Source organism: Tachypleus tridentatus, chromosome 7 (assembly GCF_004210375.1).
Source record: "Tachypleus tridentatus isolate NWPU-2018 chromosome 7, ASM421037v1, whole genome shotgun sequence".
NCBI lineage: Eukaryota > Metazoa > Arthropoda > Merostomata > Xiphosura > Limulidae > Tachypleus > Tachypleus tridentatus.
In genome coordinates, this window is record NC_134831.1 from 141,787,582 (window position 1) to 141,805,922 (window position 18,341).

At 32.9% G+C, this 18,341-nt stretch overlaps 1 protein-coding gene across 4 annotated transcripts in view; it reads left to right on the forward strand.

Moving 5' to 3' along the window:
- LOC143256765 (protein tiptop-like) overlaps positions 1-18,341 on the forward strand; it is a 132,704-nt gene that overhangs the window by 12,990 nt on the left and 101,373 nt on the right. The window lies entirely within an intron of this gene.

The following is an 18,341-nucleotide window of genomic DNA, read 5'->3' on the forward strand; positions in this document are numbered from 1 at the left end:
ACCGTTATAATAATAGCCACCAAAACAGCATTAGTTTCAACCTTGATTTATAAATGCGTTTTTTTTTTTTACTTCAAGAATATCACAGTTACAACTTATCATATGCTTTCTGAACCTTCCAAATATTGTCAAATCCTACAATATTATTCGGCATCTTTTCTTTTTTCATTTTTAAGTTCTCACATCTTGAAACCTAATTTATTAAGTCCCAAATTGAATGGCACAATTATTTTAAATCATGTTGCATGTTTACCCCGTTTCCATCATTTATTCTTGCCTATTTTGTAGCCACTGCAGGTTTCTTGAATTCATTGTTCAATATTATCTTAGGAAGTCTCGCGCTTTGACATTTTTTTTGCAAATTCTTATTTTCTAGTATGTTAGTTATTTTCAAAGCTTTTGTTTAAAAATTCTCAACTTGGATTTTCAGGACAATAAAAGTGAAGGTTTTACTCGTATTGGCTAATAATCTTTCAATAAATGTGTCTGATTCTTGGATAACAGGTTATATGTACACCTTAAAAATTAACGAAGGAAAACCAATATAACATATATTACGCCATTTCTTTCATTCCTAGATTAGCAGGAAAAGAACATCTTCAAAAACGCCATTGGTACACCTTACAGTTGCTATATATTATTCTAAACACTTCAAAATAACCAGGTTATTAATTACTATAGATAAAAAATGTTTTCCTTAAACTATTCACAAATAAAATAAAACAGTGTAATAATTTAAACTACTTGAGATAGGCTCTTGTTTCAAGAGAAAATGAATGTTTTTTTTAAAAGGTAAGACATTAGAATTGTTAAGCCAGTAGATTGAAGTTTAGGAAAAAAATCAAAGAATGTCTGTATTTTGGGATCGTTTATATAAATATTTTGTCATAGTTAATGATAAATATTTTCCTTCAGTTTGAATATTCTTTAGCAATTGAACTAATTATATAACAATTTTTATTATGTACTCTTGAAAAGGAACGCTAATCATTTGTGTCTGTATGATTTTGGAAATACATATTTATTATAACTCTATAAAAATTCTCTAAATTATTAAAATACATAAGTGATGAACTTTATTAGTATACATTTATTTTATTTTACACACTGACTAATTTAAAAGCAGAATTATTTTTCTTTTCTCTAAAAAAAAAAAAAAATTAACTTACCTTTTCAGCTCAAGAAAGAAACCTTTGGTATTCCTAAAATGACATTTATTTTTAACTTAGAAGATCTTGATATTTTTTGCGCTAAGTTTTAAGTTTTCAAAATTTCTAGTTAAACCCTCAATGTCTAAACTTGCTAGAGCTGTTAATATTTTAATAACGTTTTAATTTAGTCAGCTGAAAGGCTTACGCTTCATACGGACTTTAATGCTGAATATTTTGAAGAGTGCATGCCAGTCATTGATTAATTCAAAAACTTCGAATACAACTGACCCAGCTTGTAAGAGAAAAATCACAAAACGTGACCATCTTTTTACTCTTTTTTTAAGTCCTTTGGGATTTGTTGTCACGCTGTAGGATACACTAGCTTCCAATTATGCATCATTACGCTATCGTGTAAAGCGATCGTCTGTTGTTAAGGGACATCATAATAATTATGGAGTCGACCTCGAGGCCTCAACTCCTCGATTAATAGTGAAGACAAATTTATATGACTATCATATAAATTAACCATCAGGGCCGAACGTGTGATTACCTTGATGACGTATAGGTATCATGGACATCATGTGATAAAGGTGAACCAATCGGTTAAAAAAACAACATCTAAAACAAGAAGAAGAACAGCAGCGCTCATACTCTTTATGTTCTTGTTTTTTCAGTTAATTGCTTTCACCACACTGTCAAATTACCTAGAGATATTGACATTCCAGCTTAAGCCTAGTTACCATACTCAATCAAAAACAAAGTCAGTGATAACACCTTTGTTTTTCTTTAAAAAATATCTTCTAAGCTTTGTGACACTTTAATTGTACGAGTAGCTCATATAAGAGAATATTGTACAGTGTTAACTTTGTCTCATACTGTAAAAAAACCCACAAAAACACGTTGTGTTGTAAATTAATGCAATCACTGTGATATCAAACTACAGACTTGTATGAGTCGTAATCCAACTGTTGTAGGTATGTAAATAGATAAGTTGTTGTTTTTTTATGACAGTTTTCTAAAAATATAAATGACGCCAGGTTTTCAAAGTTATATTAGTCTAGATATGTTTATTTGGGAACGTATGTTTTTATGACGAGTCTGACTTGACTTTCAAGGAGTAAAACGTGACGGAAACTATCTTCAACTATACACAGGGGACTGTAAATTAAATAGTGGTAAAAAAATATCGGTTCTATTTGAAGTTACGTGATAATGTTAATCTAAGCACGCATCTTTGATCTATTTTTCTTTTATAACTAGTGGCCTACTTTGTGAAACATACATGGGGTGATAATAAAGAAAGTTTAGTTGTTCAGCGTGTTATATTTGATAAACGGTATGACAGAGAAAGGTAAAATTATACGAATATACTCAGGGTATCATTCGGATGCAAATGTCGTAGTTGTCACGTTTTGCCAAAATGATCACCACTGTGGTCTCTTTTGCATACTTCCTCTGAGAGAAAATAGGTCTGTTAAGCGCAGTGCAGCTTATACAACAATCATGAAACTGACAAATGTGCAGAGAGATGAGATGAATTAGTGAATTGTTATCACACAAAATAATGCAATGACGAGACAGCTCTCAGGGAATACCGTAAAGTTCACAGCATTCATTAAAGTCTTTGTTCTAATGTTTTTGAGCGTACGTTCGTAAGAAAAAGTGACAAGACAGGTTGTTCTTGTGATGAGTCACGTATAGGTAGACCACCAAGACCTACTGAAGTTATCCCTGAAGTCAGCCATTCTGTAGTCTCTTCTAGAACAAACCAGTACAAGTGTACATAGGTACATTTTGTCACCCTGTTTCTGGATTTGTCAATTTTATATGTTTGTACAGATTTTCGGTCAACTTTGCGAATGTTATTTTACAAGCTACATCACTGGATGACACGGATTTCACCTCATGTGTTAATTTAGCATTGCATTTCTTGGAAAGGCTGGATGTAAATATCCAATAGACTGTCCAGAACTTATTGACTGATGAAGTATATTTCGTTCCATGTGGAAATGTAAACGCGCGAATCCAAATCATCTGATGAAAAGTAATCCACGTGTAACATTTCTCACACACTTCTGTGATGCTAGGATAACTATGTGATGGGCTTTTGTAGCCAACTTTCTTATTTGATAGTAAATTTTAAGAATCATCAGTACTTTATGATAACATGAATCAATCAATGTGATTTTTCTGCTAAGATATGAACGCTCTGCTGCGAAACATTTTTCGTATATACCCTATATATATATATATATATATACAGGAATACTTAACAAGAGACCGTCTATACTGAAATTAAGTATATTGGTACAGATCTGTCTTGAATACTGCCTCGGGTATTGGATTGAAAATTAAATTCTAGATGTAATGAATCAATAAGAACGATTTTCTTTAAGCAACTTACAGTCCTTTAGTTGGCGATAAGAGAGAGAACACCTTTTTTGCTCTCTTGTACCGAAACCCAACAACTAAACATTTCTTTAAATAATAACGATGAAACGTGTCTTTAATCAACGCTTCCTTCAACAATAACGACAAAAAGTGTCTTTATTCAACACTTCTTGCGTGGGTACCATGTAGTATGTTTTAACGAAGTAGAACAAAGTGAATAAACATTTGCAGTGAGTTTTTTATTATGGTATTCACACAGCTTTTGAAGAAAGGTAAATTGTTTTGTATCGAGCTGACTAGGCATATTATTACGTATGGTTATTTATGTCAGTGGTAAAGAGTGGCTGTACTAATTAGTCATAAACCAAAGAAGAAGAAAAAAATAAAGACTACATGGTTAATTTCTTTGTGTTTTTGTTCACTATTACTATTTTGTTTTTTACGCATAATAAAAAATAAGAAATGTATAAATTTGGCTTAAGTGAAAAGTACAAGTTCCACTTAAGAGTTGATGATATTATTATCGTTTTCAGTTGTCTGAACTTAAAAAAAATACGTAAGCCGATTAAACTTGATTCTTAGAGTTATTCAAAGTAAAGATTGTCTATGCGGAAATGCTCAGACAGGTAGTAACAAATATGGTATTTATGTGAGCAGTTAGAGCTAGGTTTTAAGTACAGAAAACTTCCCTCAAATGTATTTTTTTTCGAGACGAAACAACTAAAGTAACTGAAAAGAAGAAAATGAGATAAAAGAAATGTTTGTTATGTTACGCCTACATCCACATTCTGGTGATTTCTAGACCTTATATTAACTTTCCTGCCGTATATTGTTTTTCTTAGATCAAAGAAACTTTGGGCGATCCGTCACATCTACCGAGGGAATCGAACCCCTGATTTTAACGTTGTAAGTTTGAAAATTTGCTGCTGTTCCACCGGGAAAATTATGTTTTAAAAATGAGGTGTATTCAATTGAACGTTGTTTTTATCTCTCGCTGAACACGTGCCTCTAAATTAATTGTTCAATGAAATAATTTTATAATTACGAACCAATGGTAAAGTTGTTTAGCTACTTTTACCAACCATCTTTTGTGTTTTAAATTTTTATGCCAAATACATCCTTTCAACTCAATAGTAACTAACCCGAGTAATATCAACGATGTCAAAGAACATTTATGAGGTCCTGAGTTCGTTTTACTTCACCATATAGTAGTCTAAATTAACTACATGAGTAGTCTTATGACATTTCGTCGAATTCATTATTCAGTATTATACATATATATATATACAATGCCAAACGGAAGTTTCAATGCACAATTTATTTTATAATTGGATGAGTTATAAACACTTAGAACTACTTGTATAAAAACAAAATATTTCGAGGAGTCAAACTATAGATTTTGATTTTTTATATAAATACAAAAAAATTACTGATTTTATTCTATCACTACTAACATGCTAACTTTTCAACTGTCTGGTTAGAACGTTATATACAACAATTATCCATCTTATGTTCCATATAAAGTTACTGTTTTAAAAGTAAACCAGTTTATTGATAATTTGTCATAACTTCTTTTTTTGAAAAACAAGGAAAACATCCAGTGTATTGACAAATCCACTATAAACTTTTACTGTGACGTGGAAGTAACTGAGCGCCGTACTATCCGTGAGGTTTAAAAGTTGTCTTTCTTTTTTTTTTCTGCTCATGCGAAGTATTAAAATTACAGCGGTCTGTTGAGTGGTGACGTGTGAGAGACAGATCTTTGATTCGAGTCGTTGGAAGGTGCATCTGGCGGAACCGTACTGGCTGCTCAGGGCGTAACTTACTGATGGTTGAGGTCTGAGATTACTTCTTATCGAATTTTTAAGCTGTGACAGTTGTTGACAGCGATATCTCGATCAACAGCTGCAGTCTTCATCCGTCGACGGTGTCACAGCCAGACATTTGACATGCCGTACAAGCACATATGCTCATATTTACACGTATTATTTAGGAAATATTATAGTTCAGGGACGTTTTGTTATGCTGTCGCTATTTTAATAGTTCTTCATTTTTTTTATTATTATATCAACTGAAGACTATGGTTCAATAAACTATAGAATCTTAACCGAATAATAAATGAATTGAAAAGATAATAAAATCTGGACCAGCCTTTCTAAAACCCGATTTAGAAGTGAGAAAGAAATATCATTGAGGATTTATACTGGTTAAAAAAACCTAGGATCAGCATGATGGTTATTTCTGGTAATTCAGGTGCTAAATATCGTTAATTTGCCCCCCGCTAGTACAACGGTATGTCTCCGGATTTACAACGCTATAATCAGGGGTTCGATTCCTCTTGGTGGGCTGAGCAGATAACCCTTTGTGGCTTTGCTATACGAAAAACACACACACACACATCGTTAATTTAGCCCATAGGGGATGGAGAAAAAAGTAGCTCCCCTTGAAAATGTTGTTAATTTGTTATTAGATAACAGAATCATATGTGAAACTGTACGTTATTAGAACACACCTGACAGGATCTGTTCAACTATGATATAAAATCCCAGTTTTAACACTAGTCTCCCTAAATTCCTGAACTTTTCATGATTTTAGTTATATGTTATCATAAACAGTGTTGTGCACCTGATGTTGTTCCTTAGATCTTATTATTCTAATTAGCTACAAAATGATCAAACAAGTTCCTCTGCAACAGTGGAGTCGTTACAAGATACCTTAGAAATAAGAGGATTGATGTATGGAATGGCCAGATCAATCACCTGATATCAACCTGATTGAACATGTACAAGCTGAGTTAAACCGATCAACGCAAGTCAAACACGGAAGGTGAACTTTTTGAAGTACTCAAAGAAGAAAGAAGGATGGCAGTCAATCACTCAGGAATATCTGCACAAACTCATTGAAAGAACGCCACATCGGTGTGAAGCGGTACTAATATCCTAGGGAATGCCGACTAAATATTAACTTGTTAAACTGGTTTGTGATATTTTGAGTTTCATGTTTATATTCGATTATTGCATAGTAACTTGTTTGATCGTTTTGTAGGCTAATTTAAGCAACTACAGCAGGTGCACAACACTTTTTATGAGAATATGCAAATAAATCATGAAAAGTTCAGGTATTTACGAAAGCCAGTATTAAAATTAGGATTTGATATTATATCTCAAAAGATGTCGTAGAGTGCGTTTTAAAAACATATAGTTTTAAATATTTTTATGTTATCTAATAAAAGATATAACGAATTAACAGTTTTACGGGAGGCCAGTTTTTTTTCTCCTTTTTTTTCCACTCCCTGTATATTTATATTGTAACTCAGTATCTTGGGAAATTAAGTGCTTGAACTTGATATATATTCGTCTATAATATCATTTGCATTTGAAATACGTATACTGTGAAAAAATATATAGAGAGACTACAGGATGACCTTCAATACATGAACTAATATATCTTTGAATGAATACAACCTAATAAGATACGTCCGTGGAGAGAATTATTATTTGAATAAATATATCTGTGAGATAAAATGTGTTTCACAGCTACCGAAACCTTGCTTCTGTTTTCTTTTGTATTAATAATATCAAGACACAGACTTATAAAATATAAATTCGTGAATAATTAAAACTTAGGATTAAATGGGACTCAAAACATTGTTACTTATTTTAAATAAACTGGTTAGTTGTTATGCATGCGTTAGAAGGCGAGTGTTCTGTGGTTACTTGAAATCGTACAATATTCTTGTGCCTGATTTTGACCGTCAAATTATAATTTAGAAATACCTGTAATTGTTATGCTCTTAAAAGGTGGGCTAACTTTATTTCATTATAACTATTATTTATTACTCGGCTGCTATAACTGTCATGTGACACATAGTGCAGTTATTTATGTGTATTTGTTCCTTCTGTTAACAATCAATTTCTCACAAGAACAATTATTACGTTGGTCACTCAGTTTGGCATAGGCAGTTGTTCAAACTTGCTAAATTTTGAATATAACGTAAAACATTTCTTGCACAAACACTTTGTCATGTATGCTTACTCAAACCCGCTATATTTAGCTATGAGTTGAATAATTACTGTGGAAATCCCACAAAGTTAATCTCCCAGAAAATCTATTTATTCCTAGAAATCAGAATAGGAGCCAATTATTTCCCCAAAAATCTTCTTTAATTATTGATATAGCAAATCTGTTTTAAATTAATAGTTGCAAATAATATTGAAACATAATAGCAAGACCCCTTTGGTATGTGTTTGTAACTAAAAATTGACATTAATCAACTGTTTAATCTCTGGTAACTAAACTGAACAAATAGAAAAGAACATTGTTATCCCATTATACTGTGACTGTGTACGTTCATCGTAAGTTGAGTCGTGTTTAATTGTGTTAGTAACAGTTTTGATTCAACAACAGCCCCACTTAAATACAGTTTTGAGGTTCAACGTGGAAGTATCGTTTTATAATAAACAAAACAGTCTTTGAAGTTGTACTCCTCGGTTTTAAACATTCCAATAGACCATCTTCTGTGGACTATCTCGCCCGACTTATGTGGACATGATGTATCTTGGTAGCATACAAGTGTTGTACCGGAACAATCACAGAATTCTGATGAAAGTTCGTGATTCGGAGAAATCTTTGAATTGCAACAAAATTAAAACTCTGATTATGTGAATAGACTCAATTCTGTATCAGAAAAACAAATATAGCGAATTGAATAATGACCTATTTACTCTCGCAACGCCTGAATAATTTGTGTAACAAGAAAAAAATCATGTTTTCCTGTCCACATAAAATAATGGTGTGTATATGTTTTGGTGAATTACCAAATTATTTCACTACATATATATGGTCCTCTTTTCAATGTCTTAGTCACGCTCTCTCTACGTTTCTTTGCCTATCTGATGACACATGTCTCTCTGTTAGTTTATACTTTTTTTATTATTAGTCGTTCATAGTGTGTTTGTGTAGTTTATTCTCTTTTGGTTTTATCAGTCTTACTGTTCATCTATTTGTTTTTGGGTGTGTGTTTATTTTTGTTTCAAGAAACAGAACATTTGTATGGATCATGCGACTCAATAAAAAGCAGGAAACGCTGGTAATAAAGAAAGGAGGATGGGAAAGAACTCTCTACCATAGAGGTAGTAGAAAACTGAGTTATAAAATAGTAAGGACTCGTACACTACTGAACCTTCATTCTTTCTCTTCTCTGAAATAGATATTTCTGAATTGGAGATGGAGGAGCGATTCGTTTATGGAAGAAAATGTTGTTACGACGACGAATGACATGAGTCGTGTTATTCTGTACTCGTAAAGTCTAACTGTCTTATCACGTGAATACCTCATTGTTGCTTTCTAAATTATAGAATTCCAATATACTGAAGGAATTGCATTTCAACGTTTTTACAGTCACGTTTACATATCAAGTTCTACTGAACAATTCTGTTATTACTAATTAAAACTATATATAACAAGAATTCAGTTTCGTTAGCTTAAAGGTAAACCTGTTAGATCTTTACAAGTCAATCTTTTTTTTACTAAAATATGGGTAAAAATTGATTAGATCGTTCATTTATTTTACGTGTATTATTTTTGTTCCCCCCAAACTTGTACCATTTGTTAAATAACTTGTCAGTTTGTTACCAATGATTTAAAAAAAACAACAGCAAGTTAGTATTCAGCAAATATATATAAAGATATATATATTTAATTTAACGATATATTTCTCTCAAAATCTATTCCTACATAAAATATATTAAACAGTTTTCATTTTTAAGACAACAAACACGTTTTATTTCGTATGTATTCTCTTAAGTTCTTCTTATAAGTTACTTTATCAGTTTCTTAACACTAATTAACTTATCGAATTGTTTAGAAAACTGATTACATTGTCAGCAGAAGTAATGTGTTTTCTGTATTATCACGATTATTACTTCTGCTACAAACAAAATGTAGTATAGGTAATATTTTAAAAACTGAGAGAAAAGAAAGTCACTATTTAAATGGAAGATGTCTTTTCAATTTAGTGGAACAAATAATGACAAAAGTGTGTAATGTCACAATTTCATACTGCTTTATTTCTTTATCAGTTTATATAGTTTTCAAACTGCTTATAACTTACTCACGATAAGCCTTCTCTTCAAACGAAACCAACCTCATTTCAGTGTTTGAGGGCTTATAATGCTGAAAATTGAGTTTCGTCACGTGTGGTAGACACAGCAAGAATATCCTATTCTGTACATTTGTACATTTAGTTATACGTACCGGTAAATATGTTTACTGAATTGTTTTAGTTTTTGTATTTATATTTAGTTAATTGATGTGTTTCTTCTTACTTTCTAAAAGAAAAAAAAGAGGAGAGAAAGATACATGTTATTCTTGCATGTATAAGACCCGCAGGTAAAGTAGTTCCGCTACTGAGCTAAACGTTAATTTGCTGGTAAATTACTGACTAAATAAATATTCTCTGATCGTGAAAGTTTTGCTGGGCAAAGTTGTAACGAATACTCGTTCTAAAGAATGTATGAGTCAAAACTTAAAATATTTTGTTCAACAACTTTACAGTTGATTGTTCCACTTTACAAACCTTTTACTGTTACGGTAATAATATAAGTACACCACATGAAGTTGACGACACTGCACAAAAGCTAAGCGAACAACCAAACACTAGTGTCGCTTATATACCCCCAACCGAATTCTTAGATAAAGACCAGACTGCAGTCGAAAGTGGCAAAAATGGAATACGATTCAAACTGTTTTATTTTTTGTAATTTTTTTCAATTATATAGTAAAAGAAAAAAACACGTCGTTTTCTGTGATTACACTATTTATAAAATATATGTTGTAAGATCATTTTCCAAAATTAGTATAGATAGAAAGAAGAACAAGGATAGAGATATGGCTGTTGTTGTTGTTATCAAGAAAACAATCACATCCCTAATTTTCTGGTTTAAAATGTTGAACAGCCGAATTTCTAAGACAAATAAAATGTCGAAGTTTAATAATTTCAATAGTATAGGAACTAAATTATATTTGTAGTTATAGTTATAGATATGGTATTACAAAGGACTCAAACACAAACATTCATAATTAACCATGACAATAGGTGGGACTTTGACATCTTTATTTTCTTACTACATAGACAAAATAAAAGTCGACGACCTGGAGCTCTTAAACGTTAATCAGTGCGTAGCATATTTTCACAAGTACGAAACAAATCTCCACGGATGTTAGAAATAGAACCATGGTTAAGAAGTGACCTATAACGAAAAAGGTTTTCATGGTGTGTGTAATAAAGGTTTAGAAATGTGTTAGGTCTGAAATTAAATGTGTGTAAATAGGCTTTTGAAGTGAACCACATATGAAATTGTATATGCGTAAATATAATTTAGAATTGAGACATTATGAAACTGAATCTTTTTAAACAGGATATAGAAATGGACCACGTTTAAAACTGCATATGGCTACGTAGATAAGGTTAGGATAAACAGCTTTGTTTAGAAAATTCCAATCCAGGAATAGAGTTTTGAAGTCAATTCTGTTGTAAAATGAGGACATATGAAATGAACTGAGAAGTGACGTGACTTAAGTCTTGGACTGTAAATGAATAAGTAACGTTTTGAATTGTTTAATGTTAATTCATTAACATTAAATAGGATTGATTAAACATTTCACTTGTCCATATACACCTCTGAAACAGAAGGTGAGCGATTAAAGTCTAAGAGGTGAACTTCGTAGAGGATCAAGAGAGCGCAGTTAGGCTCAGGAATAACGTCTACTAGCTTAGGATTGAAGATGAATAAATATAGAGTAGAAATGAACTTCCTATGGAACTGATTGAGCGTAACTAGATTCTACAAGTGAGTATGGCTTGGCTTGGAATTGAGTGTGAACAAATTAAGAGCTGGAGTGAAATTAGTAGAGAACTGAGAGGGCGTAATTAGGTTTTAGAAAGGAGCATAATTTAGCTTGGGATTGGGTGTGAATAAATCCAGTAGAAGAGAACTTTGTAAAGAACTGAGTGAGCGTAATTAGATTTTAGAGGTGAGCATGGCTTGACTTAGGAACTGAATGTTGATAAATAAATTACAAAAGTGGGCAACATAAGGAACAAGTTGTGGGTAAATAAGCTTTATCATCATTGTTCATTGTTTCATGTGGAATTCGACATGGGTGACTCAAACATATGTATGTGCTATATAGGTAATTTGGTACGAGTAAATAAAGTAGAGAAGTGTGATTCCTTGGAAATTATTGTTTGTTTGTTTGTTTTTGAATTTCGCGCAAAGCTACACGAGGGCTATCTGCGCTAGCCATTCCTAATTTAGCAGTGTAAGACTAGAGGGAAGGCAGCTAGTCATTACCGCTCACCGCCAACTCTTGGGCTACTCTTTTACCAACGAATAGTGAAATTGATCTTTACATTATAACACCTCCACAGCTGAAAGGGCGAGCATGTTTGGTGTTAAGAGGATCCAAACTGGAAATTATTTGCAGTTAATTAAGAATAAGCTATTAAACTTTGTTAGAAAGTGGATGATATAAAAATATTTTTTCAAATAGTTTAGCACAACAGAGAATGTGCTTCGGAAGTCATATTATATAAAATTAAATACCATAGAGAGAGTAAATAAAAGCACAAATTTGTCAGAAATTATTTTGTTGTTAATAGTAAAATAATATAAATAAAATTTCTATGTGAGAAAAATGGGTTTCCACTATCACCAGTTCTGAGAACCACTCCCTTATTAGAAGATGATTAAAAAATCTTTCACATAGTATGATGCCCTTTAGCGTAATTAGTGCTTTATCATGAATCTATCATATCATTATTATTACACTAATTGTTCAGTAGATGTATATCCATAACGGTATTTTAAACATGAACCCAGCATGTATGAGACAAAAACAATATCGAATCTCTATTTTTGGCGCTGAAGTAACGTGAAAAACTGTCTCCAGGTGGAGCTCAGACAAACAATTATATACTGTGTATGGCGTCAGAAGCCTGATCTATTACCTTTATTATACAATTACCATCAGTTGTAGTTGTACCAGTGAAGAAAGAGGGCGTTCACCCGGTTTAAATCGGAAACTATACGAACGCACTTAATAACTGTTTATGATTATTGGCACTATCTCTTGAGAAAGGCGTAGCATCTTGCGGAGAGATCACGTGACTTTCAGCCACCTGATGGTCACGTTCTACCAAATAGGTGTGCAAAATGTCACCCTCACAGCTGACATGTTAGCGCGTGTGTAGCACAAAATTCGCGGTCGCCCATTAAGAGTTTGGAAAGCAGTTCGCTTAAATACCCTCCGTAAATAAATTAATTGCTGGTTTGGTGTGACACCCTGAAGTTTGATGTAGTACAGACTGAATAGGCATACCTTTAATCTGTCCGGTATTATACAGGCCCTGCGGTCATCCACTGGAAGCAGTTATGAGTAAATCTACAAATTTAGCTGCGGATTGACTGAGCTGTGATGTTTCTACTTCGAGTCATAACCACAAAGAATTATTAGAAAGATTGTGCTGTATAATATAATATCATAACTCAGAATAAAAAAGTCAAAAATATTTTTTTTCCAAAGATGACTTGCTGCAAGTCACTGTCGTTTCTCTGTTCAAAATTCAATAAGCATGGGGTAGATTGGGTTTTAAAGATTATTTGATTTGTTAGATTATGCAAAGAAGAAATTTGGTGTTTTCGTGAATTTTTACGTCACGGATAAATCAATAAGCCTGTTCATGTACATTGTTAAGAAATTTATATATAACTAGATAGAAACAATAATAAGAAATTTATATATAACTAGACAGAAACAATAATAAGAAATTTATATATAACTAGACAGAAACAATAATAAGAAATTTATATATAACTAGATAGAAACAATAATAAGAAATTTATATATAACTAGACAGAAACAATAATAAGAAATTTATATATAACTAGACAGAAACAATAATAAGAAATTTATATATAACTAGACAGAAACAATAATAAGAAATTTATATATAACTAGACAGAAACAATAATAAGAAATTTATATATAACCAGACAGAAACAATAAAGTCAATTTGATATCGTTTCTACAGAATAACACATCCACGTTATCTGGTTGCGAATGTTTATTACATTAAGGCTGCTTAACTTCTTGATCTCAGTTCTGTATCATAATTGTCTTTCTTAAATATTCTATGTGCCTCCATTACAAGTAGAATACACCTCTCTCACTGAAGGTAGATAGAAGCTATAGACAGATGTGGATAGGATATATGAACTCAAAGTACAGAAATACTTGCAGAAACTTATTAAGTACAAGCAATTTTGTATTTGGTAAAAAATAAAAACATCTGAAATTGTATTTCTTCCTGAAAAATGTTTCATCAATCAACTTCTGTGCGACCATTCAATAATCAGGCATGTAGGAAACTTGTATATACAACTAAAATAGCTTCTATAAAAAAGTAGGCAAGCCAAAGGTAACGCAACCGTTCATTGGTTCCGAATGTTATATCCATATGAACGCCTATTTTGCTTAGTAATATTCACTGTTTGCACCGTCTAGGCTAGATCGAATTCGAGACTTCTTTCCTAGTAAGACATTTTTTCAACAAGTCTGACGAACACACCACATTAGTAGGAATGTTTACCAAGTTTTCGTAATACTATAAGAACAGTGATATCAAGAACCATATTTTTTACAGTTGATTTTTCATTCTTGTTTCACTTGTCTTTAAACATACAGTTGTTAAATTTGAGCGTTGTGACTAAGGTGTGACAAATACACCTTTGAGAGGTTTTTACACTTAGAAATACCACCTAACTTTGGGTCGCATAGAATATTATTAGGAAAGTTCAAGATCTCATTATCGATATGACGAAAGGAGTTGTACAAACCTCTAGACCACATTATTACATATATATACTATAAACCGTGTCCAACATGTTTCGATCAGAGATGAAGATATTTAAAAAGAACAGTTGAGAGTGAAAAAATTATATATATTTTTTTAAATTAAAATGCCTTAATGAATGCCTTTGGAATGAGCATAATGAAAAAAGTAAACATAGAAACAAGTAAATGGGGAAAGCCAGAGAAATGTGCTACTTTGTTAGATTTATAATTTATTTCTTTTATAATTGATCTAATGATGTTTTACTACATCAAAAAGTATGTCTTTTCAGGTTCTATGGATATCTATACTTGCCATTCGACTGGTTGTCAATGCCAGATAATAACCTTTTGACCTAACATTTTCAAAAACAAATATGAACATCCTTACAACGTCTGTACCTTTCAGCCAGCATATGTAAATTAATTCTGCAATGGATCGTCACGATTGAAAGCTCTCTTCGAAATGTTTGCACAAATTTTTGCCTGTAAGGGCTTTATAACTGTGGACAACAGGTGCTGATGGCTGGCTGCCATTCCCTGGTCAGCATTTCCAAATTAGATATTGCTCAGGGTCGTGCACAAGTGTAAAAAGCAGGGTTTCGCACTCCCCCCATCAAGTAACTCTATACGTATTGATTTCGTCATTTTGATATGTTGAACAATAGCATGTATATTCTTGCGTATGTCTCTGTATCTGAAACATGGGAACTAGTTGGTTAACCACATGTACCATAATGTGTCGATCTGTTTAAAAATACCACACCCCTCTTAGAAAGGACGAGGAATTGACTGTCAGGCTTTTGAATAGAATAAGTGCATTTCAAAGCTTTAATAATCGTTTGAAAAGACCTGCGTTTTGGAACGCCTGGTGGTGTGTGCCATTTTATCTATAGTAATATTTTTCTAAGTAAAAAAAAAATCGTGTACGATACAAATATCTATACATATTTGTTGTTGTTTGTTAATAAGCACAAAGCTACCCAAAAGGCTATTTGTGCTCTGCCCACCACGTGTATCGAAACCCGGATTCTGCAGTAATATCACTGTGCCACTAGAAGGGGAGGCATAAATAATTGAGAAAACAGTCAAAATATATTCTTGGCCTCATAGTTAAATAAAGTATTTTGCCTTGTTCATTTCTATATACCTTAAAATGTAGAAAACTTTTGAGATAAATGCTTATATTTTGAAATATAAGTTAATATTATCATAATTTATATAAATAATATTCATTATGCGTAAGATCCAAGAAATTATTGTGAAGGAAGATTATCTGATTATTAATTTTTAAGGTTTTGAAAGAATGGGTTTCCAGCAGTGCCAGCTTTAGGAAAAAGATTAATCAAGTCAGGTCACATCATTTTCAGCTTAAAACTCCAAATTAATTGTTGAGCTCTTATCTTAATTAATGAATTCAACATCACGTATATTGTTTCATTTTCGCGAGAGCCAAGTTTTATAAAATACATTTAATTATAACTATTATTTTAACAACGATGGCCCGGCATGGCCAGGTGGTTGAGATACTCGACTCGTAATCTGAGGTTCGCTGGTTCGAATCCCCGTCACACCAAACATGTTCGTCCTTTCAGCCGTGGGAGCATTATAATGTGACAGTCAATCCCACTATTCGTTAGTAAATGAGTATCCCAAATGTTAGCGGTGGGTGGTGATGACTAGTTGACTTCCCTCTAGTCTTACACTGCTAAATAAGGGACGGCTAGCGCAGATAGCCCTCGTGTAACTTTGCGCGAAATGTAAAACAAACCAAATTAAACGGATGAGAATGCGCATCCTTATCATGCTTGTTTATCGGTCGGCGTTGGTTTAAAATATTAAAGTATGTCAAATGTCAAAGCAATATTTAACCGAAACTTAAACCGGCTACACTGTGCAGCCTTGTGAATCACATAGTTTCTTCATTTGTAAAAATTACTACAAAGGACAAATAGTTGCGACTTCCAATAGCTTCCAGTAATTGTATCTTTTCACTTAAAGAACCGTAACTTATATTTTTAAGTTGCATTTGTTAAAAAAATACTATAAATGGTTGTGACTACCGAAAAGTTTCTAGTAATTCTTTTTTTTTCTCTTCAGAAATTGTTTATGTGTGTTTTCTTAAAGCAAAGCCACATCGGACTATCTGCTGAGTCCATTCAGAAACTGTATATTATATCTTGAATTCGCGTTTACTTAAAGAGTATGGAATGCTGTAATAAAAATAATTTGAACTTAAGGATAGCTGTACCTGTAATTAGTAGAAAAGTCCCCTGTTGGGCATTACTAAGACTGCCATTCGTGCACAGACTAAGAAATTACACACCACGTATGGGGCTTGAAATCGGTACTGCAATCGGTTTATTTGTTTGTCATCTGAATTTTCGCGCAAAGCTACACGAGGGCTGTCTACGCTCGCCCTCTCTAGTTTAGCAGTTTAAGACAAGAGGGAAGGCAGTTAGTTAGTAATCACTACCAACCACCAACTCTTGGGTTACTCTTTTTACCAACGAATAGGGGATTGACTGTCACATTATAACACCTCCACGACTGAAAGGGCGAGCATGTTTAGTGTGACAGAGATTCAAGCCCGCGACCTTCAGATTATGAGTCAAGCGCCTTAACCATCTGGTTATGCAGGACCTTACTGCAATCAGATGAAACATTGTTTTATTTTTCTTTTAATATAAAAATTAGAAAACATTGTTTTTAGCACAAAATTACTCTACCTGCACTGTGTCCACCGCAGGCATCAAACTCCGGATTTTCATGTTTTGAATATATAGACTTACCTCTTCCCCTACACCTCCGAAGGATTTATTTTACTTCAAACGTTACCTCAGTCAACTCTTTAACTATTGCAGCAATTATATCAGAGTGACCTACGTAGGTAGAGAGTAAAGTAGATTATAATGTTCTCGTCCATTGTACTTAAGTATTTTTTTTTCGAATGCTGACGTCATTATATGTAGTGTAACTAACTATCGACTTGGCTTGATGGTGTGGCAAGAAGAAGGGGTTACGTGATAAAAATAAAAAAAACATAACTAGTTGACCTACAAATGAATTATTTTTCACCCCAAGGATTATAGAGACTTGTTGTTTACTCAGCCATATTACTTCTAAATGTTATTCGTTAGAGAGGTGTTAAGAAAGATCTCAATTTCTTAGAAATAGCAATTTGAAACGGAAGGATTATGTGAGACTAGAACCCTTAATTACAGCTCTTAATATCTGAAAGTGTTTCAAGTTTTCCCCATTTTTCATCCACAAATAGAGTCTTAACATTCAAATATTAGCCAAAAACTATCAGTTCATTAATTTATTATCTTATTGCCATATTTGTACGCTGACCAATAGGATTTTTAATCTAATAGACGACTTCCGTAATATTCCGTAATTTCTATGGGTATTGCGGATTTTCTTGTTCGGAAAACGATAAGGTGGGTAGTTGTAACACGAGTAAAGCTGTTAGCAACTTATTATGATACGACGGCGCTTGAGAACGTTTTAACTTCCTCCGTTGTGAAATCCAATTAGTGTTAGGTGACTATCTCGTGACTTGAATAATTACATAGTCGTTACGCTCGAGTGATAGGCTGTGATCGAGAGTACCCTGTGAATGAAAGATGACTTGGCGATCGTCGTGCGATTTCCTGTTTACACAACACAAAAAAATGAACACGAGGCCTGCAGTAATGCAAAATGATGGGTTCACAAATTGGTCTTGAGTCACATGAATAAAGCTTTGTAAAAATTTAGCGTCATTCGAGAGTAGAGAAGTTAGAATGGTAACCGAAATGGTAACTCTTGAGAGGTCGTCCATATTTACTTGGTACAGAGGATACACTGTCAGGGAGAATATTGTAATGTGTCATTGTTTCCTTTTAATGTTGTATAAGCTTC